Source organism: Pungitius pungitius, chromosome 5 (assembly GCF_949316345.1).
Source record: "Pungitius pungitius chromosome 5, fPunPun2.1, whole genome shotgun sequence".
Taxonomy (NCBI): domain Eukaryota; kingdom Metazoa; phylum Chordata; class Actinopteri; order Perciformes; family Gasterosteidae; genus Pungitius; species Pungitius pungitius.
Genome location: NC_084904.1, coordinates 8,104,983 through 8,130,669, shown reverse-complemented (window position 1 = coordinate 8,130,669; position 25,687 = coordinate 8,104,983). Strand labels below are relative to the sequence as shown.

Sequence of the window (25,687 nt, the reverse complement as noted above, 5' to 3'; positions counted from 1 at the left end):
ATTTAAATGCATTAATTTCTTTGTGATTACAACTTCTGTAACTTAACATAAAATCCATCTCTGATCTTCGTTTCCAAATACCTTTCAACAAACATATCCAACGAAGAAGCGAGACCATTTGTCAGAAGTGGGATTTGAACCCACGCCTCCAGGGGAGACTGCGACCTTAACGCAGCGCCTTAGACCACTCGGCCATCCTGACTTGAAAATGATGTAAGGCATAGAAATTATAATAAATACCAGGATGTCCTTTATTGACTATGTTGTTGAATTCCGCATCTTTTGTACAACACAGCATGAATTATCAGATGTGATATAGTGCCGTGCTGGAGCGTCATTTCTTGAGGCACTGTGTGTAGCATTGACATAAGTGCATTTTTAAGGTAGATTACTTTGTTACATTATGGCCTGTTTTCAAGGTTTACCTTCCAACCTCATGTTTTGGACTTACAAAACCTAAACACTTCTGGCAGCAATACGTTTCCAAAGTTGAAAAATTAAGTCAAAAGTGGTTTGTATTTTATGGTATGTCGAGAGCATTTAAATGCATTAATTTCTTTGTGATTACAACATCTGTAACTTAACATAAAATCCATCTCTGATCTTCGTTTCCAAATACCTTTCAACAAACATATCCAACGAAGAAGCGAGACCATTTGTCAGAAGTGGGATTTGAACCCACGCCTCCAGGGGAGACTGCGACCTTAACGCAGCGCCTTAGACCACTCGGCCATCCTGACTTAAAAATGATGTAAGGCATTAAAATTATAATAAACACCAGGATGTCCTTTATTGACTATGTTGGTGAATTCCTTATCTTTTGTACAACACAGCATGAAATATCAGATGTAATATAGTGCCGTGCTGGAGCGTCATTTCTTGAGGCACTGTGTGTAGCATTGACATAAGTGCATTTTTAAGGTAGATTACTTTGTTACATTATGGCCTTTTTTCCAGGTTTACCTTCCAACGTCATTTTTTGGACTTACAAAACCTAAACACTTCTGGCAGCAATACGTTTCCAAAGTTGAAAAATTAAGTCAAAAGTGGTTTGTATTTTATGGTATGTCGAGAGCATTTAAATGCATTAATTTCTTTGTGATTACAACTTCTGTAACTTAACATAAAATCCATCTCTGATCTTCGTTTCCAAATACCTTTCAACAAACATATCCAACAAAGAAGCGAGACCATTTGTCAGAAGTCGGATTTGAACCCACGCCTCCAGGGGAGACTGCGACCTTAACGCAGCGCCTTAGACCACTCGGCCATCCTGACTTGAAAATGATGTAAGGCATTGAAATTATAATAAATACCAGGATGTTCTTTATTGACTATGTTGTTGAATTCCGCATCTTTTGTACAACACAGCATGAATTATCAGATGTGATATAGTGCCGTGCTGGAGCGTCATTTCTTGAGGCACTGTGTGTAGCATTGACATAAGTGCATTTTTAAGGTAGATTACTTTGTTACATTATGGCCTGTTTTCAAGGTTTACCTTCCAACCTCATGTTTTGGACTTACAAAACCTAAACACTTCTGGCAGCAATACGTTTCCAAAGTTGAAAAATTAAGTCAAAAGTGGTTTGTATTTTATGGTATGTCGAGAGCATTTAAATGCATTAATTTCTTTGTGATTACGACATCTGTAACTTAACATAAAATCCATCTCTGATCTTCGTTTCCAAATACCTTTCAACAAACATATCCAATGAAGAAGCGAGACCATTTGTCAGAAGTGGGATTTGAACCCACGCCTCCAGGGGAGACTGCGACCTTAACGCAGCGCCTTAGACCACTCGGCCATCCTCACTTGAAAATGATGTAAGGCATTGAAATTATAATAAATACCAGGATGTCCTTTATTGACTGTTGGTGAATTCCTTATCTTTTCTACAACACAGCATGAAATATCAGATGTGATATAGTGCCGTGCTGGAGCGTCATTTCTTGAGGCACTGTGTGTAGCATTGACATAAGTGCATTTTTAAGGTAGATTACTTTGTTACATTATGGCCTTTTTTCCAGGTTTACCTTCCAACGTCATTTTTTGGACTTACAAAACCTAAACACTTCTGGCAGCAATACGTTTCCAAAGTTGAAAAATTAAGTCAAAAGTGGTTTGTATTTTATGGTATGTCGAGAGCATTTAAATGCATTAATTTCTTTGTGATTACAACTTCTGTAACTTAACATAAAATCCATCTCTGATCTTCATTTCCAAATACCTTTCAACAAACATATCCAACGAAGAAGCGAGACCATTTGTCAGAAGTCGGATTTGAACCCACGCCTCCAGGGGAGACTGCGACCTTAACACAGCGCCTTAGACCACTCGGCCATCCTGACTTAAAAATGATGTAAGGCATTGAAATTATAATAAATACCAGGATGTCCTTTATTGACTATGTTGGTGAATTCCTTATCTTTTGTACAACACAGCATGAATTATCAGATGTGATATAGTGCCGTGCTGGAGCGTCATTTCTTGAGGCACTGTGTGTAGCATTGACATAAGTGCATTTTTAAGGTAGATTACTTTGTTACATTATGGCCTGTTTTCAAGGTTTACCTTCCAACCTCATGTTTTGGACTTACAAAACCTAAACACTTCTGGCAGCAATACGTTTCCAAAGTTGAAAAATTAAGTCAAAAGTGGTTTGTATTTTATGGTATGTCGAGAGCATTTAAATGCATTAATTTCTTTGTGATTACAACATCTGTAACTTAACATAAAATCCATCTCTGATCTTCGTTTCCAAATACCTTTCAACAAACATATCCAACGAAGAAGCGAGACCATTTGTCAGAAGTGGGATTTGAACCCACGCCTCCAGGGGAGACTGCGACCTTAACGCAGCGCCTTAGACCACTCGGCCATCCTGACTTGAAAATCATGTACGGCATTGAAATTATAATAAATACCAGGATGTCATTTATTGACTATGTTGTTGAATTCCTTATCTTTTGTACAACACAGCATGAAATATCAGATGTGATATAGTGCCGTGCTGGAGCGTCATTTCTTGAGGCACTGTGTGTAGCATTGACATAAGTGCATTTTTAAGGTAGATTACTTTGTTACATTATGGCCTGTTTTCAAGGTTTACCTTCCAACCTCATGTTTTGGACTTACAAAACCTAAACACTTCTGGCAGCAATACGTTTCCAAAGTTGAAAAATTAAGTCAAAAGTGGTTTGTATTTTATGGTATGTCGAGAGCATTTAAATGCATTAATTTCTTTGTGATTACAACTTCTGTAACTTAACATAAAATCCATCTCTGATCTTCGTTTCCAAATACCTTTCAACAAACATATCCAACGAAGAAGCGAGACCATTTGTCAGAAGTGGGATTTGAACCCACGCCTCCAGGGGAGACTGCGACCTTAACGCAGCGCCTTAGACCACTCGGCCATCCTGACTTGAAAATGATGTAAGGCATAGAAATTATAATAAATACCAGGATGTCCTTTATTGACTATGTTGTTGAATTCCGCATCTTTTGTACAACACAGCATGAATTATCAGATGTGATATAGTGCCGTGCTGGAGCGTCATTTCTTGAGGCACTGTGTGTAGCATTGACATAAGTGCATTTTTAAGGTAGATTACTTTGTTACATTATGGCCTGTTTTCAAGGTTTACCTTCCAACCTCATGTTTTGGACTTACAAAACCTAAACACTTCTGGCAGCAATACGTTTCCAAAGTTGAAAAATTAAGTCAAAAGTGGTTTGTATTTTATGGTATGTCGAGAGCATTTAAATGCATTAATTTCTTTGTGATTACAACATCTGTAACTTAACATAAAATCCATCTCTGATCTTCGTTTCCAAATACCTTTCAACAAACAACATATCCAACGAAGAAGCGAGACCATTTGTCAGAAGTGGGATTTGAACCCACGCCTCCAGGGAAGACTGCGACCTTAACGCAGCGCCTTAGACCACTCGGCCATCCTGACTTGAAAATGATGTAAGGCATTGAAATTATAATAAATACCAGGATGTCCTTTATTGACTATGTTGTTGAATTCCTTATCTTTTGTACAACACAGCATGAAATATCAGATGTGATATAGTGCCGTGCTGGAGCGTCATTTCTTGAGGCACTGTGTGTAGCATTGACATAAGTGCATTTTTAAGGTAGATTACTTTGTTACATTATGGCCTTTTTTCAAGGTTTACCTTCCAACGTCATTTTTTGGACTTACAAAACCTAAACACTTCTGGCAGCAATACGTTTCCAAAGTTGAAAAATTAAGTCAAAAGTGGTTTGTATTTTATGGTATGTCGAGAGCATTTAAATGCATTAATTTCTTTGTGATTACAACTTCTGTAACTTAACATAAAATCCATCTCTGATCTTCGTTTCCAAATACCTTTCAACAAACAACATATCCAACGAAGAAGCGAGACCATTTGTCAGAAGTGGGATTTGAACCCACGCCTCCAGGGAAGACTGCGACCTTAACGCAGCGCCTTAGACCACTCGGCCATCCTGACTTGAAAATGATGTAAGGCATTGAAATTATAATAAATACCAGGATGTCCTTTATTGACTATGTTGTTGAATTCCTTATCTTTTGTACAACACAGCATGAAATATCAGATGTGATATAGTGCCGTGCTGGAGCGTCATTTCTTGAGGCACTGTGTGTAGCATTGACATAAGTGCATTTTTAAGGTAGATTACTTTGTTACATTATGGCCTTTTTTCAAGGTTTACCTTCCAACGTCATTTTTTGGACTTACAAAACCTAAACACTTCTGGCAGCAATACGTTTCCAAAGTTGAAAAATTAAGTCAAAAGTGGTTTGTATTTTATGGTATGTCGAGAGCATTTAAATGCATTAATTTCTTTGTGATTACAACTTCTGTAACTTAACATAAAATCCATCTCTGATCTTCGTTTCCAAATACCTTTCAACAAACATATCCAACGAAGAAGCGAGACCATTTGTCAGAAGTGGGATTTGAACCCACGCCTCCAGGGGAGACTGCGACCTTAACGCAGCGCCTTAGACCACTCGGCCATCCTGACTTGAAAATGATGTAAGGCATAGAAATTATAATAAATACCAGGATGTCCTTTATTGACTATGTTGTTGAATTCCGCATCTTTTGTACAACACAGCATGAAATATCAGATGTGATATAGTGCCGTGCTGGAGCGTCATTTCTTGAGGCACTGTGTGTAGCATTGACATAAGTGCATTTTTAAGGTAGATTACTTTGTTACATTATGGCCTGTTTTCAAGGTTTACCTTCCAACCTCATGTTTTGGACTTACAAAACCTAAACACTTCTGGCAGCAATACGTTTCCAAAGTTGAAAAATTAAGTCAAAAGTGGTTTGTATTTTATGGTATGTCGAGAGCATTTAAATGCATTAATTTCTTTGTGATTACAACATCTGTAACTTAACATAAAATCCATCTCTGATCTTCGTTTCCAAATACCTTTCAACAAACAACATATCCAACGAAGAAGCGAGACCATTTGTCAGAAGTGGGATTTGAACCCACGCCTCCAGGGGAGACTGCGACCTTAACGCAGCGCCTTAGACCACTCAGCCATCCTGACTTAAAAATGATGTAAGGCATTGAAATTATAATAAATACCAGGATGTCCTTTATTGACTATGTTGTTGAATTCCGCATCTTTTGTACAACACAGCATGAAATATCAGATGTGATATAGTGCCGTGCTGGAGCGTCATTTCTTGAGGCACTGTGTGTAGCATTGACATAAGTGCATTTTTAAGGTAGATTACTTTGTTACATTATGGCCTGTTTTCAAGGTTTACCTTCCAACCTCATGTTTTGGACTTACAAAACCTAAACACTTCTGGCAGCAATACGTTTCCAAAGTTGAAAAATTAAGTCAAAAGTGGTTTGTATTTTATGGTATGTCGAGAGCATTTAAATGCATTAATTTCTTTGTGATTACAACATCTGTAACTTAACATAAAATCCATCTCTGATCTTCGTTTCCAAATACCTTTCAACAAACAACATATCCAACGAAGAAGCGAGACCATTTGTCAGAAGTGGGATTTGAACCCACGCCTCCAGGGAAGACTGCGACCTTAACGCAGCGCCTTAGACCACTCGGCCATCCTGACTTGAAAATGATGTAAGGCATTGAAATTATAATAAATACCAGGATGTCCTTTATTGACTATGTTGTTGAATTCCTTATCTTTTGTACAACACAGCATGAAATATCAGATGTGATATAGTGCCGTGCTGGAGCGTCATTTCTTGAGGCACTGTGTGTAGCATTGACATAAGTGCATTTTTAAGGTAGATTACTTTGTTACATTATGGCCTTTTTTCAAGGTTTACCTTCCAACGTCATTTTTTGGACTTACAAAACCTAAACACTTCTGGCAGCAATACGTTTCCAAAGTTGAAAAATTAAGTCAAAAGTGGTTTGTATTTTATGGTATGTCGAGAGCATTTAAATGCATTAATTTCTTTGTGATTACAACTTCTGTAACTTAACATAAAATCCATCTCTGATCTTCGTTTCCAAATACCTTTCAACAAACATATCCAACGAAGAAGCGAGACCATTTGTCAGAAGTGGGATTTGAACCCACGCCTCCAGGGGAGACTGCGACCTTAACGCAGCGCCTTAGACCACTCGGCCATCCTGACTTGAAAATGATGTAAGGCATAGAAATTATAATAAATACCAGGATGTCCTTTATTGACTATGTTGTTGAATTCCGCATCTTTTGTACAACACAGCATGAAATATCAGATGTGATATAGTGCCGTGCTGGAGCGTCATTTCTTGAGGCACTGTGTGTAGCATTGACATAAGTGCATTTTTAAGGTAGATTACTTTGTTACATTATGGCCTGTTTTCAAGGTTTACCTTCCAACCTCATGTTTTGGACTTACAAAACCTAAACACTTCTGGCAGCAATACGTTTCCAAAGTTGAAAAATTAAGTCAAAAGTGGTTTGTATTTTATGGTATGTCGAGAGCATTTAAATGCATTAATTTCTTTGTGATTACAACATCTGTAACTTAACATAAAATCCATCTCTGATCTTCGTTTCCAAATACCTTTCAACAAACATATCCAACGAAGAAGCGAGACCATTTGTCAGAAGTGGGATTTGAACCCACGCCTCCAGGGGAGACTGCGACCTTAACGCAGCGCCTTAGACCACTCGGCCATCCTGACTTAAAAATGATGTAAGGCATTGAAATTATAATAAATACCAGGATGTCCTTTATTGACTATGTTGTTGAATTCCTTATCTTTTGTACAACACAGCATGAAATATCAGATGTGATATAGTGCCGTGCTGGAGCGTCATTTCTTGAGGCACTGTGTGTAGCATTGACATAAGTGCATTTTTAAGGTAGATTACTTTGTTACATTATGGCCTGTTTTCAAGGTTTACCTTCCAACCTCATGTTTTGGACTTACAAAACCTAAACACTTCTGGCAGCAATACGTTTCCAAAGTTGAAAAATTAAGTCAAAAGTGGTTTGTATTTTATGGTATGTCGAGAGCATTTAAATGCATTAATTTCTTTGTGATTACAACATCTGTAACTTAACATAAAATCCATCTCTGATCTTCGTTTCCAAATACCTTTCAACAAACATATCCAACGAAGAAGCGAGACCATTTGTCAGAAGTCGGATTTGAACCCACGCCTCCAGGGGAGACTGCGACCTTAACGCAGCGCCTTAGACCACTCGGCCATCCTGACTTGAAAATCATGTACGGCATTGAAATTATAATAAATACCAGGATGTCCTTTATTGACTATGTTGTTGAATTCCTTATCTTTTGTACAACACAGCATGAAATATCAGATGTGATATAGTGCCGTGCTGGAGCGTCATTTCTTGAGGCACTGTGTGTAGCATTGACATAAGTGCATTTTTAAGGTAGATTACTTTGTTACATTATGGCCTGTTTTCAAGGTTTACCTTCCAACCTCATGTTTTGGACTTACAAAACCTAAACACTTCTGGCAGCAATACGTTTCCAAAGTTGAAAAATTAAGTCAAAAGTGGTTTGTATTTTATGGTATGTCGAGAGCATTTAAATGCATTAATTTCTTTGTGATTACAACATCTGTAACTTAACATAAAATCCATCTCTGATCTTCGTTTCCAAATACCTTTCAACAAACAACATATCCAACGAAGAAGCGAGACCATTTGTCAGAAGTGGGATTTGAACCCACGCCTCCAGGGGAGACTGCGACCTTAACGCAGCGCCTTAGACCACTCGGCCATCCTGACTTAAAAATGATGTAAGGCATTGAAATTATAATAAATACCAGGATGTCCTTTATTGACTATGTTGTTGAATTCCGCATCTTTTGTACAACACAGCATGAAATATCAGATGTGATATAGTGCCGTGCTGGAGCGTCATTTCTTGAGGCACTGTGTGTAGCATTGACATAAGTGCATTTTTAAGGTAGATTACTTTGTTACATTATGGCCTGTTTTCAAGGTTTACCTTCCAACGTCATTTTTTGGACTTACAAAACCTAAACACTTCTGGCAGCAATACGTTTCCAAAGTTGAAAAATTAAGTCAAAAGTGGTTTGTATTTTATGGTATGTCGAGAGCATTTAAATGCATTAATTTCTTTGTGATTACAACTTCTGTAACTTAACATAAAATCCATCTCTGATCTTCGTTTCCAAATACCTTTCAACAAACATATCCAACGAAGAAGCGAGACCATTTGTCAGAAGTGGGATTTGAACCCACGCCTCCAGGGGAGACTGCGACCTTAACGCAGCGCCTTAGACCACTCGGCCATCCTGACTTGAAAATGATGTAAGGCATAGAAATTATAATAAATACCAGGATGTCCTTTATTGACTATGTTGTTGAATTCCGCATCTTTTGTACAACACAGCATGAAATATCAGATGTGATATAGTGCCGTGCTGGAGCGTCATTTCTTGAGGCACTGTGTGTAGCATTGACATAAGTGCATTTTTAAGGTAGATTACTTTGTTACATTATGGCCTGTTTTCAAGGTTTACCTTCCAACCTCATGTTTTGGACTTACAAAACCTAAACACTTCTGGCAGCAATACGTTTCCAAAGTTGAAAAATTAAGTCAAAAGTGGTTTGTATTTTATGGTATGTCGAGAGCATTTAAATGCATTAATTTCTTTGTGATTACAACATCTGTAACTTAACATAAAATCCATCTCTGATCTTCGTTTCCAAATACCTTTCAACAAACATATCCAACGAAGAAGCGAGACCATTTGTCAGAAGTGGGATTTGAACCCACGCCTCCAGGGGAGACTGCGACCTTAACGCAGCGCCTTAGACCACTCGGCCATCCTGACTTAAAAATGATGTAAGGCATTGAAATTATAATAAATACCAGGATGTCCTTTATTGACTATGTTGTTGAATTCCTTATCTTTTGTACAACACAGCATGAAATATCAGATGTGATATAGTGCCGTGCTGGAGCGTCATTTCTTGAGGCACTGTGTGTAGCATTGACATAAGTGCATTTTTAAGGTAGATTACTTTGTTACATTATGGCCTGTTTTCAAGGTTTACCTTCCAACCTCATGTTTTGGACTTACAAAACCTAAACACTTCTGGCAGCAATACGTTTCCAAAGTTGAAAAATTAAGTCAAAAGTGGTTTGTATTTTATGGTATGTCGAGAGCATTTAAATGCATTAATTTCTTTGTGATTACAACATCTGTAACTTAACATAAAATCCATCTCTGATCTTCGTTTCCAAATACCTTTCAACAAACATATCCAACGAAGAAGCGAGACCATTTGTCAGAAGTGGGATTTGAACCCACGCCTCCAGGGGAGACTGCGACCTTAACGCAGCGCCTTAGACCACTCGGCCATCCTGACTTAAAAATGATGTAAGGCATTGAAATTATAATAAATACCAGGATGTCCTTTATTGACTATGTTGTTGAATTCCTTATCTTTTGTACAACACAGCATGAAATATCAGATGTGATATAGTGCCGTGCTGGAGCGTCATTTCTTGAGGCACTGTGTGTAGCATTGACATAAGTGCATTTTTAAGGTAGATTACTTTGTTACATTATGGCCTGTTTTCAAGGTTTACCTTCCAACCTCATGTTTTGGACTTACAAAACCTAAACACTTCTGGCAGCAATACGTTTCCAAAGTTGAAAAATTAAGTCAAAAGTGGTTTGTATTTTATGGTATGTCGAGAGCATTTAAATGCATTAATTTCTTTGTGATTACAACATCTGTAACTTAACATAAAATCCATCTCTGATCTTCGTTTCCAAATACCTTTCAACAAACATATCCAACGAAGAAGCGAGACCATTTGTCAGAAGTCGGATTTGAACCCACGCCTCCAGGGGAGACTGCGACCTTAACGCAGCGCCTTAGACCACTCGGCCATCCTGACTTGAAAATCATGTACGGCATTGAAATTATAATAAATACCAGGATGTCCTTTATTGACTATGTTGTTGAATTCCTTATCTTTTGTACAACACAGCATGAAATATCAGATGTGATATAGTGCCGTGCTGGAGCGTCATTTCTTGAGGCACTGTGTGTAGCATTGACATAAGTGCATTTTTAAGGTAGATTACTTTGTTACATTATGGCCTGTTTTCAAGGTTTACCTTCCAACCTCATGTTTTGGACTTACAAAACCTAAACACTTCTGGCAGCAATACGTTTCCAAAGTTGAAAAATTAAGTCAAAAGTGGTTTGTATTTTATGGTATGTCGAGAGCATTTAAATGCATTAATTTCTTTGTGATTACAACATCTGTAACTTAACATAAAATCCATCTCTGATCTTCGTTTCCAAATACCTTTCAACAAACAACATATCCAACGAAGAAGCGAGACCATTTGTCAGAAGTGGGATTTGAACCCACGCCTCCAGGGGAGACTGCGACCTTAACGCAGCGCCTTAGACCACTCGGCCATCCTGACTTAAAAATGATGTAAGGCATTGAAATTATAATAAATACCAGGATGTCCTTTATTGACTATGTTGTTGAATTCCGCATCTTTTGTACAACACAGCATGAAATATCAGATGTGATATAGTGCCGTGCTGGAGCGTCATTTCTTGAGGCACTGTGTGTAGCATTGACATAAGTGCATTTTTAAGGTAGATTACTTTGTTACATTATGGCCTGTTTTCAAGGTTTACCTTCCAACGTCATTTTTTGGACTTACAAAACCTAAACACTTCTGGCAGCAATACGTTTCCAAAGTTGAAAAATTAAGTCAAAAGTGGTTTGTATTTTATGGTATGTCGAGAGCATTTAAATGCATTAATTTCTTTGTGATTACAACTTCTGTAACTTAACATAAAATCCATCTCTGATCTTCGTTTCCAAATACCTTTCAACAAACATATCCAACGAAGAAGCGAGACCATTTGTCAGAAGTGGGATTTGAACCCACGCCTCCAGGGGAGACTGCGACCTTAACGCAGCGCCTTAGACCACTCGGCCATCCTGACTTGAAAATGATGTAAGGCATAGAAATTATAATAAATACCAGGATGTCCTTTATTGACTATGTTGTTGAATTCCGCATCTTTTGTACAACATAGCATGAAATATCAGATGTGATATAGTGCCGTGCTGGAGCGTCATTTCTTGAGGCACTGTGTGTAGCATTGACATAAGTGCATTTTTAAGGTAGATTACTTTGTTACATTATGGCCTGTTTTCAAGGTTTACCTTCCAACCTCATGTTTTGGACTTACAAAACCTAAACACTTCTGGCAGCAATACGTTTCCAAAGTTGAAAAATTAAGTCAAAAGTGGTTTGTATTTTATGGTATGTCGAGAGCATTTAAATGCATTAATTTCTTTGTGATTACAACATCTGTAACTTAACATAAAATCCATCTCTGATCTTCGTTTCCAAATACCTTTCAACAAACATATCCAACGAAGAAGCGAGACCATTTGTCAGAAGTGGGATTTGAACCCACGCCTCCAGGGGAGACTGCGACCTTAACGCAGCGCCTTAGACCACTTGGCCATCCTGACTTAAAAATGATGTAAGGCATTGAAATTATAATAAATACCAGGATGTCCTTTATTGACTATGTTGTTGAATTCCGCATCTTTTGTACAACACAGCATGAAATATCAGATGTGATATAGTGCCGTGCTGGAGCGTCATTTCTTGAGGCACTGTGTGTAGCATTGACATAAGTGCATTTTTAAGGTAGATTACTTTGTTACATTATGGCCTGTTTTCAAGGTTTACCTTCCAACGTCATTTTTTGGACTTACAAAACCTAAACACTTCTGGCAGCAATACGTTTCCAAAGTTGAAAAATTAAGTCAAAAGTGGTTTGTATTTTATGGTATGTCGAGAGCATTTAAATGCATTAATTTCTTTGTGATTACAACTTCTGTAACTTAACATAAAATCCATCTCTGATCTTCGTTTCCAAATACCTTTCAACAAACATATCCAACGAAGAAGCGAGACCATTTGTCAGAAGTGGGATTTGAACCCACGCCTCCAGGGGAGACTGCGACCTTAACGCAGCGCCTTAGACCACTCGGCCATCCTGACTTAAAATCGATGTAAGGCATTGAAATTATAATAAATACCAGGATGTCCTTTATTGACTATGTTGGTGAATTCCGCATCTTTTGTACAACACAGCATGAAATATCAGATGTGATATAGTGCCGTGCTGGAGCGTCATTTCTTGAGGCACTGTGTGTAGCATTGACATAAGTGCATTTTTAAGGTAGATTACTTTGTTACATTATGGCCTGTTTTCAAGGTTTACCTTCCAACCTCATGTTTTGGACTTACAAAACCTAAACACTTCTGGCAGCAATACGTTTCCAAAGTTGAAAAATTAAGTCAAAAGTGGTTTGTATTTTATGGTATGTCGAGAGCATTTAAATGCATTAATTTCTTTGTGATTACAACTTCTGTAACTTAACATAAAATCCATCTCTGATCTTCGTTTCCAAATACCTTTCAACAAACATATCCAACGAAGAAGCGAGACCATTTGTCAGAAGTGGGATTTGAACCCACGCCTCCAGGGGAGACTGCGACCTTAACGCAGCGCCTTAGACCACTCGGCCATCCTGACTTGAAAATGATGTAAGGCATAGAAATTATAATAAATACCAGGATGTCCTTTATTGACTATGTTGTTGAATTCCGCATCTTTTGTACAACACAGCATGAAATATCAGATGTGATATAGTGCCGTGCTGGAGCGTCATTTCTTGAGGCACTGTGTGTAGCATTGACATAAGTGCATTTTTAAGGTAGATTACTTTGTTACATTATGGCCTGTTTTCAAGGTTTACCTTCCAACCTCATGTTTTGGACTTACAAAACCTAAACACTTCTGGCAGCAATACGTTTCCAAAGTTGAAAAATTAAGTCAAAAGTGGTTTGTATTTTATGGTATGTCGAGAGCATTTAAATGCATTAATTTCTTTGTGATTACAACATCTGTAACTTAACATAAAATCCATCTCTGATCTTCGTTTCCAAATACCTTTCAACAAACATATCCAACGAAGAAGCGAGACCATTTGTCAGAAGTGGGATTTGAACCCACGCCTCCAGGGGAGACTGCGACCTTAACGCAGCGCCTTAGACCACTTGGCCATCCTGACTTAAAAATGATGTAAGGCATTGAAATTATAATAAATACCAGGATGTCCTTTATTGACTATGTTGTTGAATTCCGCATCTTTTGTACAACACAGCATGAAATATCAGATGTGATATAGTGCCGTGCTGGAGCGTCATTTCTTGAGGCACTGTGTGTAGCATTGACATAAGTGCATTTTTAAGGTAGATTACTTTGTTACATTATGGCCTGTTTTCAAGGTTTACCTTCCAACGTCATTTTTTGGACTTACAAAACCTAAACACTTCTGGCAGCAATACGTTTCCAAAGTTGAAAAATTAAGTCAAAAGTGGTTTGTATTTTATGGTATGTCGAGAGCATTTAAATGCATTAATTTCTTTGTGATTACAACTTCTGTAACTTAACATAAAATCCATCTCTGATCTTCGTTTCCAAATACCTTTCAACAAACATATCCAACGAAGAAGCGAGACCATTTGTCAGAAGTGGGATTTGAACCCACGCCTCCAGGGGAGACTGCGACCTTAACGCAGCGCCTTAGACCACTCGGCCATCCTGACTTAAAATCGATGTAAGGCATTGAAATTATAATAAATACCAGGATGTCCTTTATTGACTATGTTGGTGAATTCCGCATCTTTTGTACAACACAGCATGAAATATCAGATGTGATATAGTGCCGTGCTGGAGCGTCATTTCTTGAGGCACTGTGTGTAGCATTGACATAAGTGCATTTTTAAGGTAGATTACTTTGTTACATTATGGCCTGTTTTCAAGGTTTACCTTCCAACCTCATGTTTTGGACTTACAAAACCTAAACACTTCTGGCAGCAATACGTTTCCAAAGTTGAAAAATTAAGTCAAAAGTGGTTTGTATTTTATGGTATGTCGAGAGCATTTAAATGCATTAATTTCTTTGTGATTACAACTTCTGTAACTTAACATAAAATCCATCTCTGATCTTCGTTTCCAAATACCTTTCAACAAACATATCCAACGAAGAAGCGAGACCATTTGTCAGAAGTGGGATTTGAACCCACGCCTCCAGGGGAGACTGCGACCTTAACGCAGCGCCTTAGACCACTCGGCCATCCTGACTTGAAAATGATGTAAGGCATAGAAATTATAATAAATACCAGGATGTCCTTTATTGACTATGTTGTTGAATTCCGCATCTTTTGTACAACATAGCATGAAATATCAGATGTGATATAGTGCCGTGCTGGAGCGTCATTTCTTGAGGCACTGTGTGTAGCATTGACATAAGTGCATTTTTAAGGTAGATTACTTTGTTACATTATGGCCTGTTTTCAAGGTTTACCTTCCAACCTCATGTTTTGGACTTACAAAACCTAAACACTTCTGGCAGCAATACGTTTCCAAAGTTGAAAAATTAAGTCAAAAGTGGTTTGTATTTTATGGTATGTCGAGAGCATTTAAATGCATTAATTTCTTTGTGATTACAACATCTGTAACTTAACATAAAATCCATCTCTGATCTTCGTTTCCAAATACCTTTCAACAAACATATCCAACGAAGAAGCGAGACCATTTGTCAGAAGTGGGATTTGAACCCACGCCTCCAGGGGAGACTGCGACCTTAACGCAGCGCCTTAGACCACTTGGCCATCCTGACTTAAAGATGATGTAAGGCATTGAAATTATAATAAATACCAGGATGTCCTTTATTGACTATGTTGTTGAATTCCGCATCTTTTGTACAACACAGCATGAAATATCAGATGTGATATAGTGCCGTGCTGGAGCGTCATTTCTTGAGGCACTGTGTGTAGCATTGACATAAGTGCATTTTTAAGGTAGATTACTTTGTTACATTATGGCCTGTTTTCAAGGTTTACCTTCCAACGTCATTTTTTGGACTTACAAAACCTAAACACTTCTGGCAGCAATACGTTTCCAAAGTTGAAAAATTAAGTCAAAAGTGGTTTGTATTTTATGGTATGTCGAGAGCATTTAAATGCATTAATTTCTTTGTGATTACAACTTCTGTAACTTAACATAAAATCCATCTCTGATCTTCGTTTCCAAATACCTTTCAACAAACATATCCAACGAAGAAGCGAGACCATTTGTCAGAAGTGGGATTTGAACCCACGCCTCCAGGGGAGACTGCGACCTTAACGCAGCGCCTTAGACCACTCGGCCATCCTGACTTAAAATCGATGTAAGGCATTGAAATTATAATAAATACCAGGATGTCCTTTATTGACTATGTTGGTGAATTCCGCATCTTTTGTACAACACAGCATGAAATATCAGATGTGATATAGTGCCGTGCTGGAGCGTCATTTCTTGAGGAACTGTGTGTAGCATTGACATAAGTGCATTTTTAAGGTAGATTACTTTGTTACATTATGGCCTGTTTTCAAGGTTTACCTTCCAACCTCATGTTTTGGACTTACAAAACCTAAACACTTCTGGCAGCAATACGTTTCCAAAGTTGAAAAATTAAGTCAAAAGTGGTTTGTATTTTATGGTATGTCGAGAGCATTTAAATGCATTAATTTCTTTGTGATTACAACATCTGTAACTTAACATAAAATCCATCTCTGATCTTCGTTTCCAAATACCTTTCAACAAACATATCCAACGAAGAAGCGAGACCATTTGTCAGAAGTCGGATTTGAACCCACGCCTCCAGGGGAGACTGCGACCTTAACGCAGCGCCTTAGACCACTCGGCCATCCTGACTTGAAAATCATGTACGGCATTGAAATTATAATAAATACCAGGATGTCCTTTATTGACTATGTTGTTGAATTCCTTATCTTTTGTACAACACAGCATGAAATATCAGATGTGATATAGTGCCGTGCTGGAGCGTCATTTCTTGAGGCACTGTGTGTAGCATTGACATAAGTGCATTTTTAAGGTAGATTACTTTGTTACATTATGGCCTGTTTTCAAGGTTTACCTTCCAACCTCATGTTTTGGACTTACAAAACCTAAACACTTCTGGCAGCAATACGTTTCCAAAGTTGAAAAATTAGGTCAAAAGTGGTTTGTATTTTATGGTATGTCGAGAGCATTTAAATGCATTAATTTCTTTGTGATTACAACATCTGTAACTTAACATAAAATCCATCTCTGATCTTCGTTTCCAAATACCTTTCAACAAACAACATATCCAACGAAGAAGCGAGACCATTTGTCAGAAGTGGGATTTGAACCCACGCCTCCAGGGGAGACTGCGACCTTAACGCAGCGCCTTAGACCACTCGGCCATCCTGACTTAAAAATGATGTAAGGCATTGAAATTATAATAAATACCAGGATGTCCTTTATTGACTATGTTGTTGAATTCCGCATCTTTTGTACAACACAGCATGAAATATCAGATGTGATATAGTGCCGTGCTGGAGCGTCATTTCTTGAGGCACTGTGTGTAGCATTGACATAAGTGCATTTTTAAGGTAGATTACTTTGTTACATTATGGCCTGTTTTCAAGGTTTACCTTCCAACGTCATTTTTTGGACTTACAAAACCTAAACACTTCTGGCAGCAATACGTTTCCAAAGTTGAAAAATTAAGTCAAAAGTGGTTTGTATTTTATGGTATGTCGAGAGCATTTAAATGCATTAATTTCTTTGTGATTACAACATCTGTAACTTAACATAAAATCCATCTCTGATCTTCGTTTCCAAATACCTTTCAACAAACATATCCAACGAAGAAGCGAGACCATTTGTCAGAAGTGGGATTTGAACCCACGCCTCCAGGGGAGACTGCGACCTTAACGCAGCGCCTTAGACCACTCGGCCATCCTGACTTAAAATCGATGTAAGGCATTGAAATTATAATAAATACCAGGATGTCCTTTATTGACTATGTTGGTGAATTCCGCATCTTTTGTACAACACAGCATGAAATATCAGATGTGATATAGTGCCGTGCTGGAGCGTCATTTCTTGAGGCACTGTGTGTAGCATTGACATAAGTGCATTTTTAAGGTAGATTACTTTGTTACATTATGGCCTTTTTTCCAGGTTTACCTTCCAACGTCATTTTTTGGACTTACAAAACCTAAACACTTCTGGCAGCAATACGTTTCCAAAGTTGAAAAATTAAGTCAAAAGTGGTTTGTATTTTATGGTATGTCGAGAGCATTTAAATGCATTAATTTCTTTGTGATTACAACATCTGTAACTTAACATAAAATCCATCTCTGATCTTCGTTTCCAAATACCTTTCAACAAACATATCCAATGAAGAAGCGAGACCATTTGTCAGAAGTGGGATTTGAACCCACGCCTCCAGGGGAGACTGCGACCTTAACGCAGCGCCTTAGACCACTCGGCCATCCTGACTTAAAATCGATGTAAGGCATTGAAATTATAATAAATACCAGGATGTCCTTTATTGACTATGTTGGTGAATTCCGCATCTTTTGTACAACACAGCATGAAATATCAGATGTGATATAGTGCCGTGCTGGAGCGTCATTTCTTGAGGCACTGTGTGTAGCATTGACATAAGTGCATTTTTAAGGTAGATTACTTTGTTACATTATGGCCTGTTTTCAAGGTTTACCTTCCAACCTCATGTTTTGGACTTACAAAACCTAAACACTTCTGGCAGCAATACGTTTCCAAAGTTGAAAAATTAAGTCAAAAGTGGTTTGTATTTTATGGTATGTCGAGAGCATTTAAATGCATTAATTTCTTTGTGATTACAACTTCTGTAACTTAACATAAAATCCATCTCTGATCTTCGTTTCCAAATACCTTTCAACAAACATATCCAACGAAGAAGCGAGACCATTTGTCAGAAGTGGGATTTGAACCCACGCCTCCAGGGGAGACTGCGACCTTAACGCAGCGCCTTAGACCACTCGGCCATCCTGACTTAAAATCGATGTAAGGCATTGAAATTATAATAAATACCAGGATGTCCTTTATTGACTATGTTGGTGAATTCCGCATATTTTGTACAACACAGCATGAAATATCAGATGTGATATAGTGCCGTGCTGGAGCGTCATTTCTTGAGGCACTGTGTGTAGCATTGACATAAGTGCATTTTTAAGGTAGATTACTTTGTTACATTATGGCCTGTTTTCAAGGTTTACCTTCCAACCTCATGTTTTGGACTTACAAAACCTAAACACTTCTGGCAGCAATACGTTTCCAAAGTTGAAAAATTAAGTCAAAAGTGGTTTGTATTTTATGGTATGTCGAGAGCATTTAAATGCATTAATTTCTTTGTGATTACAACATCTGTAACTTAACATAAAATCCATCTCTGATCTTCATTTCCAAATACCTTTCAACAAACAACATATCCAACGAAGAAGCGAGACCATTTGTCAGAAGTGGGATTTGAACCCACGCCTCCAGGGAAGACTGCGACCTTAACGCAGCGCCTTAGACCACTCGGCCATCCTGACTTGAAAATGATGTAAGGCATTGAAATTATAATAAATACCAGGATGTCCTTTATTGACTATGTTGTTGAATTCCTTATCTTTTGTACAACACAGCATGAAATATCAGATGTGATATAGTGCCGTGCTGGAGCGTCATTTCTTGAGGCACTGTGTGTAGCATTGACATAAGTGCATTTTTAAGGTAGATTACTTTGTTACATTATGGCCTTTTTTCAAGGTTTACCTTCCAACGTCATTTTTTGGACTTACAAAACCTAAACACTTCTGGCAGCAATACGTTTCCAAAGTTGAAAAATTAAGTCAAAAGTGGTTTGTATTTTATGGTATGTCGAGAGCATTTAAATGCATTAATTTCTTTGTGATTACAACTTCTGTAACTTAACATAAAATCCATCTCTGATCTTCGTTTCCAAATACCTTTCAACAAACATATCCAACGAAGAAGCGAGACCATTTGTCAGAAGTGGGATTTGAACCCACGCCTCCAGGGGAGACTGCGACCTTAACGCAGCGCCTTAGACCACTCGGCCATCCTGACTTGAAAATGATGTAAGGCATAGAAATTATAATAAATACCAGGATGTCCTTTATTGACTATGTTGTTGAATTCCGCATCTTTTGTACAACACAGCATGAAATATCAGATGTGATATAGTGCCGTGCTGGAGCGTCATTTCTTGAGGCACTGTGTGTAGCATTGACATAAGTGCATTTTTAAGGTAGATTACTTTGTAACATTATGGCCTGTTTTCAAGGTTTACCTTCCAACCTCATGTTTTGGACTTACAAAACCTAAACACTTCTGGCAGCAATACGTTTCCAAAGTTGAAAAATTAAGTCAAAAGTGGTTTGTATTTTATGGTATGTCGAGAGCATTTAAATGCATTAATTTCTTTGTGATTACAACATCTGTAACTTAACATAAAATCCATCTCTGATCTTCGTTTCCAAATACCTTTCAACAAACATATCCAACGAAGAAGCGAGACCATTTGTCAGAAGTGGGATTTGAACCCACGCCTCCAGGGGAGACTGCGACCTTAACGCAGCGCCTTAGACCACTCGGCCATCCTGACTTGAAAATGATGTAAGGCATAGAAATTATAATAAATACCAGGATGTCCTTTATTGACTATGTTGTTGAATTCCGCATCTTTTGTACAACACAGCATGAAATATCAGATGTGATATAGTGCCGTGCTGGAGCGTCATTTCTTGAGGCACTGTGTGTAGCATTGACATAAGTGCATTTTTAAGGTAGATTACTTTGTTACATTATGGCCTTTTTTCCAGGTTTACCTTCCAACGTCATTTTTTGGACTTACAAAACCTAAACACTTCTGGCAGCAATACGTTTCCAAAGTTGAAAAATTAAGTCAAAAGTGGTTTGTATTTTATGGTATGTCGAGAGCATTTAAATGCATTAATTTCTTTGTGATTACAACATCTGTAACTTAACATAAAATCCATCTCTGATCTTCGTTTCCAAATACCTTTCAACAAACATATCCAATGAAGAAGCGAGACCATTTGTCAGAAGTGGGATTTGAACCCACGCCTCCAGGGGAGACTGCGACCTTAACGCAGCGCCTTAGACCACTCGGCCATCCTGACTTGAAAATGATGTAAGGCATTGAAATTATAATAAATACCAGGATGTCCTTTATTGACTATGTTGGTGAATTCCGCATCTTTTGTACAACACAGCATGAAATATCAGATGTGATATAGTGCCGTGCTGGAGCGTCATTTCTTGAGGCACTGTGTGTAGCATTGACATAAGTGCATTTTTAAGGTAGATTACTTTGTTACATTATGGCCTGTTTTCAAGGTTTACCTTCCAACCTCATGTTTTGGACTTACAAAACCTAAACACTTCTGGCAGCAATACGTTTCCAAAGTTGAAAAATTAAGTCAAAAGTGGTTTGTATTTTATGGTATGTCGAGAGCATTTAAATGCATTAATTTCTTTGTGATTACAACTTCTGTAACTTAACATAAAATCCATCTCTGATCTTCGTTTCCAAATACCTTTCAACAAACATATCCAACGAAGAAGCGAGACCATTTGTCAGAAGTGGGATTTGAACCCACGCCTCCAGGGGAGACTGCGACCTTAACGCAGCGCCTTAGACCACTCGGCCATCCTGACTTAAAATCGATGTAAGGCATTGAAATTATAATAAATACCAGGATGTCCTTTATTGACTATGTTGGTGAATTCCGCATCTTTTGTACAACACAGCATGAAATATCAGATGTGATATAGTGCCGTGCTGGAGCGTCATTTCTTGAGGCACTGTGTGTAGCATTGACATAAGTGCATTTTTAAGGTAGATTACTTTGTTACATTATGGCCTGTTTTCAAGGTTTACCTTCCAACCTCATGTTTTGGACTTACAAAACCTAAACACTTCTGGCAGCAATACGTTTCCAAAGTTGAAAAATTAAGTCAAAAGTGGTTTGTATTTTATGGTATGTCGAGAGCATTTAAATGCATTAATTTCTTTGTGATTACAACTTCTGTAACTTAACATAAAATCCATCTCTGATCTTCGTTTCCAAATACCTTTCAACAAACATATCCAACGAAGAAGCGAGACCATTTGTCAGAAGTGGGATTTGAACCCACGCCTCCAGGGGAGACTGCGACCTTAACGCAGCGCCTTAGACCACTCGGCCATCCTGACTTAAAATCGATGTAAGGCATTGAAATTATAATAAATACCAGGATGTCCTTTATTGACTATGTTGGTGAATTCCGCATATTTTGTACAACACAGCATGAAATATCAGATGTGATATAGTGCCGTGCTGGAGCGTCATTTCTTGAGGCACTGTGTGTAGCATTGACATAAGTGCATTTTTAAGGTAGATTACTTTGTTACATTATGGCCTGTTTTCAAGGTTTACCTTCCAACCTCATGTTTTGGACTTACAAAACCTAAACACTTCTGGCAGCAATACGTTTCCAAAGTTGAAAAATTAAGTCAAAAGTGGTTTGTATTTTATGGTATGTCGAGAGCATTTAAATGCATTAATTTCTTTGTGATTACAACATCTGTAACTTAACATAAAATCCATCTCTGATCTTCATTTCCAAATACCTTTCAACAAACAACATATCCAACGAAGAAGCGAGACCATTTGTCAGAAGTGGGATTTGAACCCACGCCTCCAGGGAAGACTGCGACCTTAACGCAGCGCCTTAGACCACTCGGCCATCCTGACTTGAAAATGATGTAAGGCATTGAAATTATAATAAATACCAGGATGTCCTTTATTGACTATGTTGTTGAATTCCTTATCTTTTGTACAACACAGCATGAAATATCAGATGTGATATAGTGCCGTGCTGGAGCGTCATTTCTTGAGGCACTGTGTGTAGCATTGACATAAGTGCATTTTTAAGGTAGATTACTTTGTTACATTATGGCCTTTTTTCAAGGTTTACCTTCCAACGTCATTTTTTGGACTTACAAAACCTAAACACTTCTGGCAGCAATACGTTTCCAAAGTTGAAAAATTAAGTCAAAAGTGGTTTGTATTTTATGGTATGTCGAGAGCATTTAAATGCATTAATTTCTTTGTGATTACAACTTCTGTAACTTAACATAAAATCCATCTCTGATCTTCGTTTCCAAATACCTTTCAACAAACATATCCAACGAAGAAGCGAGACCATTTGTCAGAAGTGGGATTTGAACCCACGCCTCCAGGGGAGACTGCGACCTTAACGCAGCGCCTTAGACCACTCGGCCATCCTGACTTGAAAATGATGTAAGGCATAGAAATTATAATAAATACCAGGATGTCCTTTATTGACTATGTTGTTGAATTCCGCATCTTTTGTACAACACAGCATGAAATATCAGATGTGATATAGTGCCGTGCTGGAGCGTCATTTCTTGAGGCACTGTGTGTAGCATTGACATAAGTGCATTTTTAAGGTAGATTACTTTGTAACATTATGGCCTGTTTTCAAGGTTTACCTTCCAACCTCATGTTTTGGACTTACAAAACCTAAACACTTCTGGCAGCAATACGTTTCCAAAGTTGAAAAATTAAGTCAAAAGTGGTTTGTATTTTATGGTATGTCGAGAGCATTTAAATGCATTAATTTCTTTGTGATTACAACATCTGTAACTTAACATAAAATCCATCTCTGATCTTCGTTTCCAAATACCTTTCAACAAACATATCCAACGAAGAAGCGAGACCATTTGTCAGAAGTGGGATTTGAACCCACGCCTCCAGGGGAGACTGCGACCTTAACGCAGCGCCTTAGACCACTCGGCCATCCTGACTTGAAAATGATGTAAGGCATAGAAATTATAATAAATACCAGGATGTCCTTTATTGACTATGTTGTTGAATTCCGCATCTTTTGTACAACACAGCATGAAATATCAGATGTGATATAGTGCCGTGCTGGAGCGTCATTTCTTGAGGCACTGTGTGTAGCATTGACATAAGTGCATTTTTAAGGTAGATTACTTTGTTACATTATGGCCTTTTTTCCAGGTTTACCTTCCAACGTCATTTTTTGGACTTACAAAACCTAAACACTTCTGGCAGCAATACGTTTCCAAAGTTGAAAAATTAAGTCAAAAGTGGTTTGTATTTTATGGTATGTCGAGAGCATTTAAATGCATTAATTTCTTTGTGATTACAACATCTGTAACTTAACATAAAATCCATCTCTGATCTTCGTTTCCAAATACCTTTCAACAAACATATCCAATGAAGAAGCGAGACCATTTGTCAGAAGTGGGATTTGAACCCACGCCTCCAGGGGAGACTGCGACCTTAACGCAGCGCCTTAGACCACTCGGCCATCCTGACTTGAAAATGATGTAAGGCATTGAAATTATAATAAATACCAGGATGTCCTTTATTGACTATGTTGGTGAATTCCGCATCTTTTGTACAACACAGCATGAAATATCAGATGTGATATAGTGCCGTGCTGGAGCGTCATTTCTTGAGGCACTGTGTGTAGCATTGACATAAGTGCATTTTTAAGGTAGATTACTTTGTTACATTATGGCCTGTTTTCAAGGTTTACCTTCCAACCTCATGTTTTGGACTTACAAAACCTAAACACTTCTGGCAGCAATACGTTTCCAAAGTTGAAAAATTAAGTCAAAAGTGGTTTGTATTTTATGGTATGTCGAGAGCATTTAAATGCATTAATTTCTTTGTGATTACAACTTCTGTAACTTAACATAAAATCCATCTCTGATCTTCGTTTCCAAATACCTTTCAACAAACATATCCAACGAAGAAGCGAGACCATTTGTCAGAAGTGGGATTTGAACCCACGCCTCCAGGGGAGACTGCGACCTTAACGCAGCGCCTTAGACCACTCGGCCATCCTGACTTAAAATCGATGTAAGGCATTGAAATTATAATAAATACCAGGATGTCCTTTATTGACTATGTTGGTGAATTCCGCATCTTTTGTACAACACAGCATGAAATATCAGATGTGATATAGTGCCGTGCTGGAGCGTCATTTCTTGAGGCACTGTGTGTAGCATTGACATAAGTGCATTTTTAAGGTAGATTACTTTGTTACATTATGGCCTGTTTTCAAGGTTTACCTTCCAACCTCATGTTTTGGACTTACAAAACCTAAACACTTCTGGCAGCAATACGTTTCCAAAGTTGAAAAATTAAGTCAAAAGTGGTTTGTATTTTATGGTATGTCGAGAGCATTTAAATGCATTAATTTCTTTGTGATTACAACTTCTGTAACTTAACATAAAATCCATCTCTGATCTTCGTTTCCAAATACCTTTCAACAAACATATCCAACGAAGAAGCGAGACCATTTGTCAGAAGTGGGATTTGAACCCACGCCTCCAGGGGAGACTGCGACCTTAACGCAGCGCCTTAGACCACTCGGCCATCCTGACTTGAAAATGATGTAAGGCATAGAAATTATAATAAATACCAGGATGTCCTTTATTGACTATGTTGTTGAATTCCGCATCTTTTGTACAACATAGCATGAAATATCAGATGTGATATAGTGCCGTGCTGGAGCGTCATTTCTTGAGGCACTGTGTGTAGCATTGACATAAGTGCATTTTTAAGGTAGATTACTTTGTTACATTATGGCCTGTTTTCAAGGTTTACCTTCCAACCTCATGTTTTGGACTTACAAAACCTAAACACTTCTGGCAGCAATACGTTTCCAAAGTTGAAAAATTAAGTCAAAAGTGGTTTGTATTTTATGGTATGTCGAGAGCATTTAAATGCATTAATTTCTTTGTGATTACAACATCTGTAACTTAACATAAAATCCATCTCTGATCTTCGTTTCCAAATACCTTTCAACAAACATATCCAACGAAGAAGCGAGACCATTTGTCAGAAGTGGGATTTGAACCCACGCCTCCAGGGGAGACTGCGACCTTAACGCAGCGCCTTAGACCACTTGGCCATCCTGACTTAAAAATGATGTAAGGCATTGAAATTATAATAAATACCAGGATGTCCTTTATTGACTATGTTGTTGAATTCCGCATCTTTTGTACAACACAGCATGAAATATCAGATGTGATATAGTGCCGTGCTGGAGCGTCATTTCTTGAGGCACTGTGTGTAGCATTGACATAAGTGCAT

At 38.0% G+C, this 25,687-nt stretch overlaps 43 non-coding genes across 43 annotated transcripts; all 43 read right to left on the bottom strand.

Moving 5' to 3' along the window:
- Positions 1–119: 119 nt before the first annotated feature.
- On the bottom strand, positions 120–202 carry trnal-aag (transfer RNA leucine (anticodon AAG)). Its single transcript has one exon. It is a non-coding gene; the product is annotated as a tRNA-Leu (tRNA).
- Positions 203–657: 455 nt separating this feature from the next.
- Positions 658–740, bottom strand: trnal-aag (transfer RNA leucine (anticodon AAG)). The gene has a single exon. It is a non-coding gene; the product is annotated as a tRNA-Leu (tRNA).
- Positions 741–1,733: 993 nt separating this feature from the next.
- Positions 1,734–1,816, bottom strand: trnal-aag (transfer RNA leucine (anticodon AAG)). Its single transcript has one exon. It is a non-coding gene; the product is annotated as a tRNA-Leu (tRNA).
- Positions 1,817–2,807: 991 nt separating this feature from the next.
- Positions 2,808–2,890, bottom strand: trnal-aag (transfer RNA leucine (anticodon AAG)). Its single transcript has one exon. It is a non-coding gene; the product is annotated as a tRNA-Leu (tRNA).
- Positions 2,891–3,345: 455 nt separating this feature from the next.
- trnal-aag (transfer RNA leucine (anticodon AAG)) lies at positions 3,346–3,428 on the bottom strand. The gene has a single exon. It is a non-coding gene; the product is annotated as a tRNA-Leu (tRNA).
- Positions 3,429–3,886: 458 nt separating this feature from the next.
- Positions 3,887–3,969, bottom strand: trnal-aag (transfer RNA leucine (anticodon AAG)). Its single transcript has one exon. It is a non-coding gene; the product is annotated as a tRNA-Leu (tRNA).
- Positions 3,970–4,427: 458 nt separating this feature from the next.
- Positions 4,428–4,510, bottom strand: trnal-aag (transfer RNA leucine (anticodon AAG)). Its single transcript has one exon. It is a non-coding gene; the product is annotated as a tRNA-Leu (tRNA).
- Positions 4,511–4,965: 455 nt separating this feature from the next.
- trnal-aag (transfer RNA leucine (anticodon AAG)) lies at positions 4,966–5,048 on the bottom strand. The gene has a single exon. It is a non-coding gene; the product is annotated as a tRNA-Leu (tRNA).
- Positions 5,049–5,506: 458 nt separating this feature from the next.
- Positions 5,507–5,589, bottom strand: trnal-aag (transfer RNA leucine (anticodon AAG)). Its single transcript has one exon. It is a non-coding gene; the product is annotated as a tRNA-Leu (tRNA).
- A 458-nt stretch (positions 5,590–6,047) lies between these two features.
- On the bottom strand, positions 6,048–6,130 carry trnal-aag (transfer RNA leucine (anticodon AAG)). Its single transcript has one exon. It is a non-coding gene; the product is annotated as a tRNA-Leu (tRNA).
- Positions 6,131–6,585: 455 nt separating this feature from the next.
- trnal-aag (transfer RNA leucine (anticodon AAG)) lies at positions 6,586–6,668 on the bottom strand. Its single transcript has one exon. It is a non-coding gene; the product is annotated as a tRNA-Leu (tRNA).
- Positions 6,669–7,123: 455 nt separating this feature from the next.
- trnal-aag (transfer RNA leucine (anticodon AAG)) lies at positions 7,124–7,206 on the bottom strand. The gene has a single exon. It is a non-coding gene; the product is annotated as a tRNA-Leu (tRNA).
- Positions 7,207–8,202: 996 nt separating this feature from the next.
- trnal-aag (transfer RNA leucine (anticodon AAG)) lies at positions 8,203–8,285 on the bottom strand. The gene has a single exon. It is a non-coding gene; the product is annotated as a tRNA-Leu (tRNA).
- Positions 8,286–8,740: 455 nt separating this feature from the next.
- Positions 8,741–8,823, bottom strand: trnal-aag (transfer RNA leucine (anticodon AAG)). The gene has a single exon. It is a non-coding gene; the product is annotated as a tRNA-Leu (tRNA).
- Positions 8,824–9,278: 455 nt separating this feature from the next.
- trnal-aag (transfer RNA leucine (anticodon AAG)) lies at positions 9,279–9,361 on the bottom strand. Its single transcript has one exon. It is a non-coding gene; the product is annotated as a tRNA-Leu (tRNA).
- A 455-nt stretch (positions 9,362–9,816) lies between these two features.
- Positions 9,817–9,899, bottom strand: trnal-aag (transfer RNA leucine (anticodon AAG)). The gene has a single exon. It is a non-coding gene; the product is annotated as a tRNA-Leu (tRNA).
- Positions 9,900–10,895: 996 nt separating this feature from the next.
- On the bottom strand, positions 10,896–10,978 carry trnal-aag (transfer RNA leucine (anticodon AAG)). Its single transcript has one exon. It is a non-coding gene; the product is annotated as a tRNA-Leu (tRNA).
- Positions 10,979–11,433: 455 nt separating this feature from the next.
- On the bottom strand, positions 11,434–11,516 carry trnal-aag (transfer RNA leucine (anticodon AAG)). Its single transcript has one exon. It is a non-coding gene; the product is annotated as a tRNA-Leu (tRNA).
- A 455-nt stretch (positions 11,517–11,971) lies between these two features.
- Positions 11,972–12,054, bottom strand: trnal-aag (transfer RNA leucine (anticodon AAG)). Its single transcript has one exon. It is a non-coding gene; the product is annotated as a tRNA-Leu (tRNA).
- A 455-nt stretch (positions 12,055–12,509) lies between these two features.
- trnal-aag (transfer RNA leucine (anticodon AAG)) lies at positions 12,510–12,592 on the bottom strand. The gene has a single exon. It is a non-coding gene; the product is annotated as a tRNA-Leu (tRNA).
- A 455-nt stretch (positions 12,593–13,047) lies between these two features.
- Positions 13,048–13,130, bottom strand: trnal-aag (transfer RNA leucine (anticodon AAG)). The gene has a single exon. It is a non-coding gene; the product is annotated as a tRNA-Leu (tRNA).
- Positions 13,131–13,585: 455 nt separating this feature from the next.
- On the bottom strand, positions 13,586–13,668 carry trnal-aag (transfer RNA leucine (anticodon AAG)). The gene has a single exon. It is a non-coding gene; the product is annotated as a tRNA-Leu (tRNA).
- A 455-nt stretch (positions 13,669–14,123) lies between these two features.
- trnal-aag (transfer RNA leucine (anticodon AAG)) lies at positions 14,124–14,206 on the bottom strand. Its single transcript has one exon. It is a non-coding gene; the product is annotated as a tRNA-Leu (tRNA).
- A 455-nt stretch (positions 14,207–14,661) lies between these two features.
- Positions 14,662–14,744, bottom strand: trnal-aag (transfer RNA leucine (anticodon AAG)). Its single transcript has one exon. It is a non-coding gene; the product is annotated as a tRNA-Leu (tRNA).
- Positions 14,745–15,199: 455 nt separating this feature from the next.
- Positions 15,200–15,282, bottom strand: trnal-aag (transfer RNA leucine (anticodon AAG)). Its single transcript has one exon. It is a non-coding gene; the product is annotated as a tRNA-Leu (tRNA).
- Positions 15,283–15,737: 455 nt separating this feature from the next.
- Positions 15,738–15,820, bottom strand: trnal-aag (transfer RNA leucine (anticodon AAG)). Its single transcript has one exon. It is a non-coding gene; the product is annotated as a tRNA-Leu (tRNA).
- Positions 15,821–16,816: 996 nt separating this feature from the next.
- Positions 16,817–16,899, bottom strand: trnal-aag (transfer RNA leucine (anticodon AAG)). The gene has a single exon. It is a non-coding gene; the product is annotated as a tRNA-Leu (tRNA).
- Positions 16,900–17,354: 455 nt separating this feature from the next.
- On the bottom strand, positions 17,355–17,437 carry trnal-aag (transfer RNA leucine (anticodon AAG)). Its single transcript has one exon. It is a non-coding gene; the product is annotated as a tRNA-Leu (tRNA).
- A 455-nt stretch (positions 17,438–17,892) lies between these two features.
- Positions 17,893–17,975, bottom strand: trnal-aag (transfer RNA leucine (anticodon AAG)). The gene has a single exon. It is a non-coding gene; the product is annotated as a tRNA-Leu (tRNA).
- Positions 17,976–18,430: 455 nt separating this feature from the next.
- trnal-aag (transfer RNA leucine (anticodon AAG)) lies at positions 18,431–18,513 on the bottom strand. Its single transcript has one exon. It is a non-coding gene; the product is annotated as a tRNA-Leu (tRNA).
- A 458-nt stretch (positions 18,514–18,971) lies between these two features.
- Positions 18,972–19,054, bottom strand: trnal-aag (transfer RNA leucine (anticodon AAG)). The gene has a single exon. It is a non-coding gene; the product is annotated as a tRNA-Leu (tRNA).
- Positions 19,055–19,509: 455 nt separating this feature from the next.
- On the bottom strand, positions 19,510–19,592 carry trnal-aag (transfer RNA leucine (anticodon AAG)). The gene has a single exon. It is a non-coding gene; the product is annotated as a tRNA-Leu (tRNA).
- A 455-nt stretch (positions 19,593–20,047) lies between these two features.
- trnal-aag (transfer RNA leucine (anticodon AAG)) lies at positions 20,048–20,130 on the bottom strand. Its single transcript has one exon. It is a non-coding gene; the product is annotated as a tRNA-Leu (tRNA).
- Positions 20,131–20,585: 455 nt separating this feature from the next.
- On the bottom strand, positions 20,586–20,668 carry trnal-aag (transfer RNA leucine (anticodon AAG)). Its single transcript has one exon. It is a non-coding gene; the product is annotated as a tRNA-Leu (tRNA).
- Positions 20,669–21,123: 455 nt separating this feature from the next.
- Positions 21,124–21,206, bottom strand: trnal-aag (transfer RNA leucine (anticodon AAG)). Its single transcript has one exon. It is a non-coding gene; the product is annotated as a tRNA-Leu (tRNA).
- Positions 21,207–21,661: 455 nt separating this feature from the next.
- Positions 21,662–21,744, bottom strand: trnal-aag (transfer RNA leucine (anticodon AAG)). Its single transcript has one exon. It is a non-coding gene; the product is annotated as a tRNA-Leu (tRNA).
- Positions 21,745–22,202: 458 nt separating this feature from the next.
- trnal-aag (transfer RNA leucine (anticodon AAG)) lies at positions 22,203–22,285 on the bottom strand. The gene has a single exon. It is a non-coding gene; the product is annotated as a tRNA-Leu (tRNA).
- Positions 22,286–22,740: 455 nt separating this feature from the next.
- On the bottom strand, positions 22,741–22,823 carry trnal-aag (transfer RNA leucine (anticodon AAG)). The gene has a single exon. It is a non-coding gene; the product is annotated as a tRNA-Leu (tRNA).
- Positions 22,824–23,278: 455 nt separating this feature from the next.
- trnal-aag (transfer RNA leucine (anticodon AAG)) lies at positions 23,279–23,361 on the bottom strand. The gene has a single exon. It is a non-coding gene; the product is annotated as a tRNA-Leu (tRNA).
- A 455-nt stretch (positions 23,362–23,816) lies between these two features.
- On the bottom strand, positions 23,817–23,899 carry trnal-aag (transfer RNA leucine (anticodon AAG)). Its single transcript has one exon. It is a non-coding gene; the product is annotated as a tRNA-Leu (tRNA).
- A 455-nt stretch (positions 23,900–24,354) lies between these two features.
- On the bottom strand, positions 24,355–24,437 carry trnal-aag (transfer RNA leucine (anticodon AAG)). The gene has a single exon. It is a non-coding gene; the product is annotated as a tRNA-Leu (tRNA).
- A 455-nt stretch (positions 24,438–24,892) lies between these two features.
- trnal-aag (transfer RNA leucine (anticodon AAG)) lies at positions 24,893–24,975 on the bottom strand. Its single transcript has one exon. It is a non-coding gene; the product is annotated as a tRNA-Leu (tRNA).
- A 455-nt stretch (positions 24,976–25,430) lies between these two features.
- Positions 25,431–25,513, bottom strand: trnal-aag (transfer RNA leucine (anticodon AAG)). Its single transcript has one exon. It is a non-coding gene; the product is annotated as a tRNA-Leu (tRNA).
- Positions 25,514–25,687: the final 174 nt, after the last annotated feature.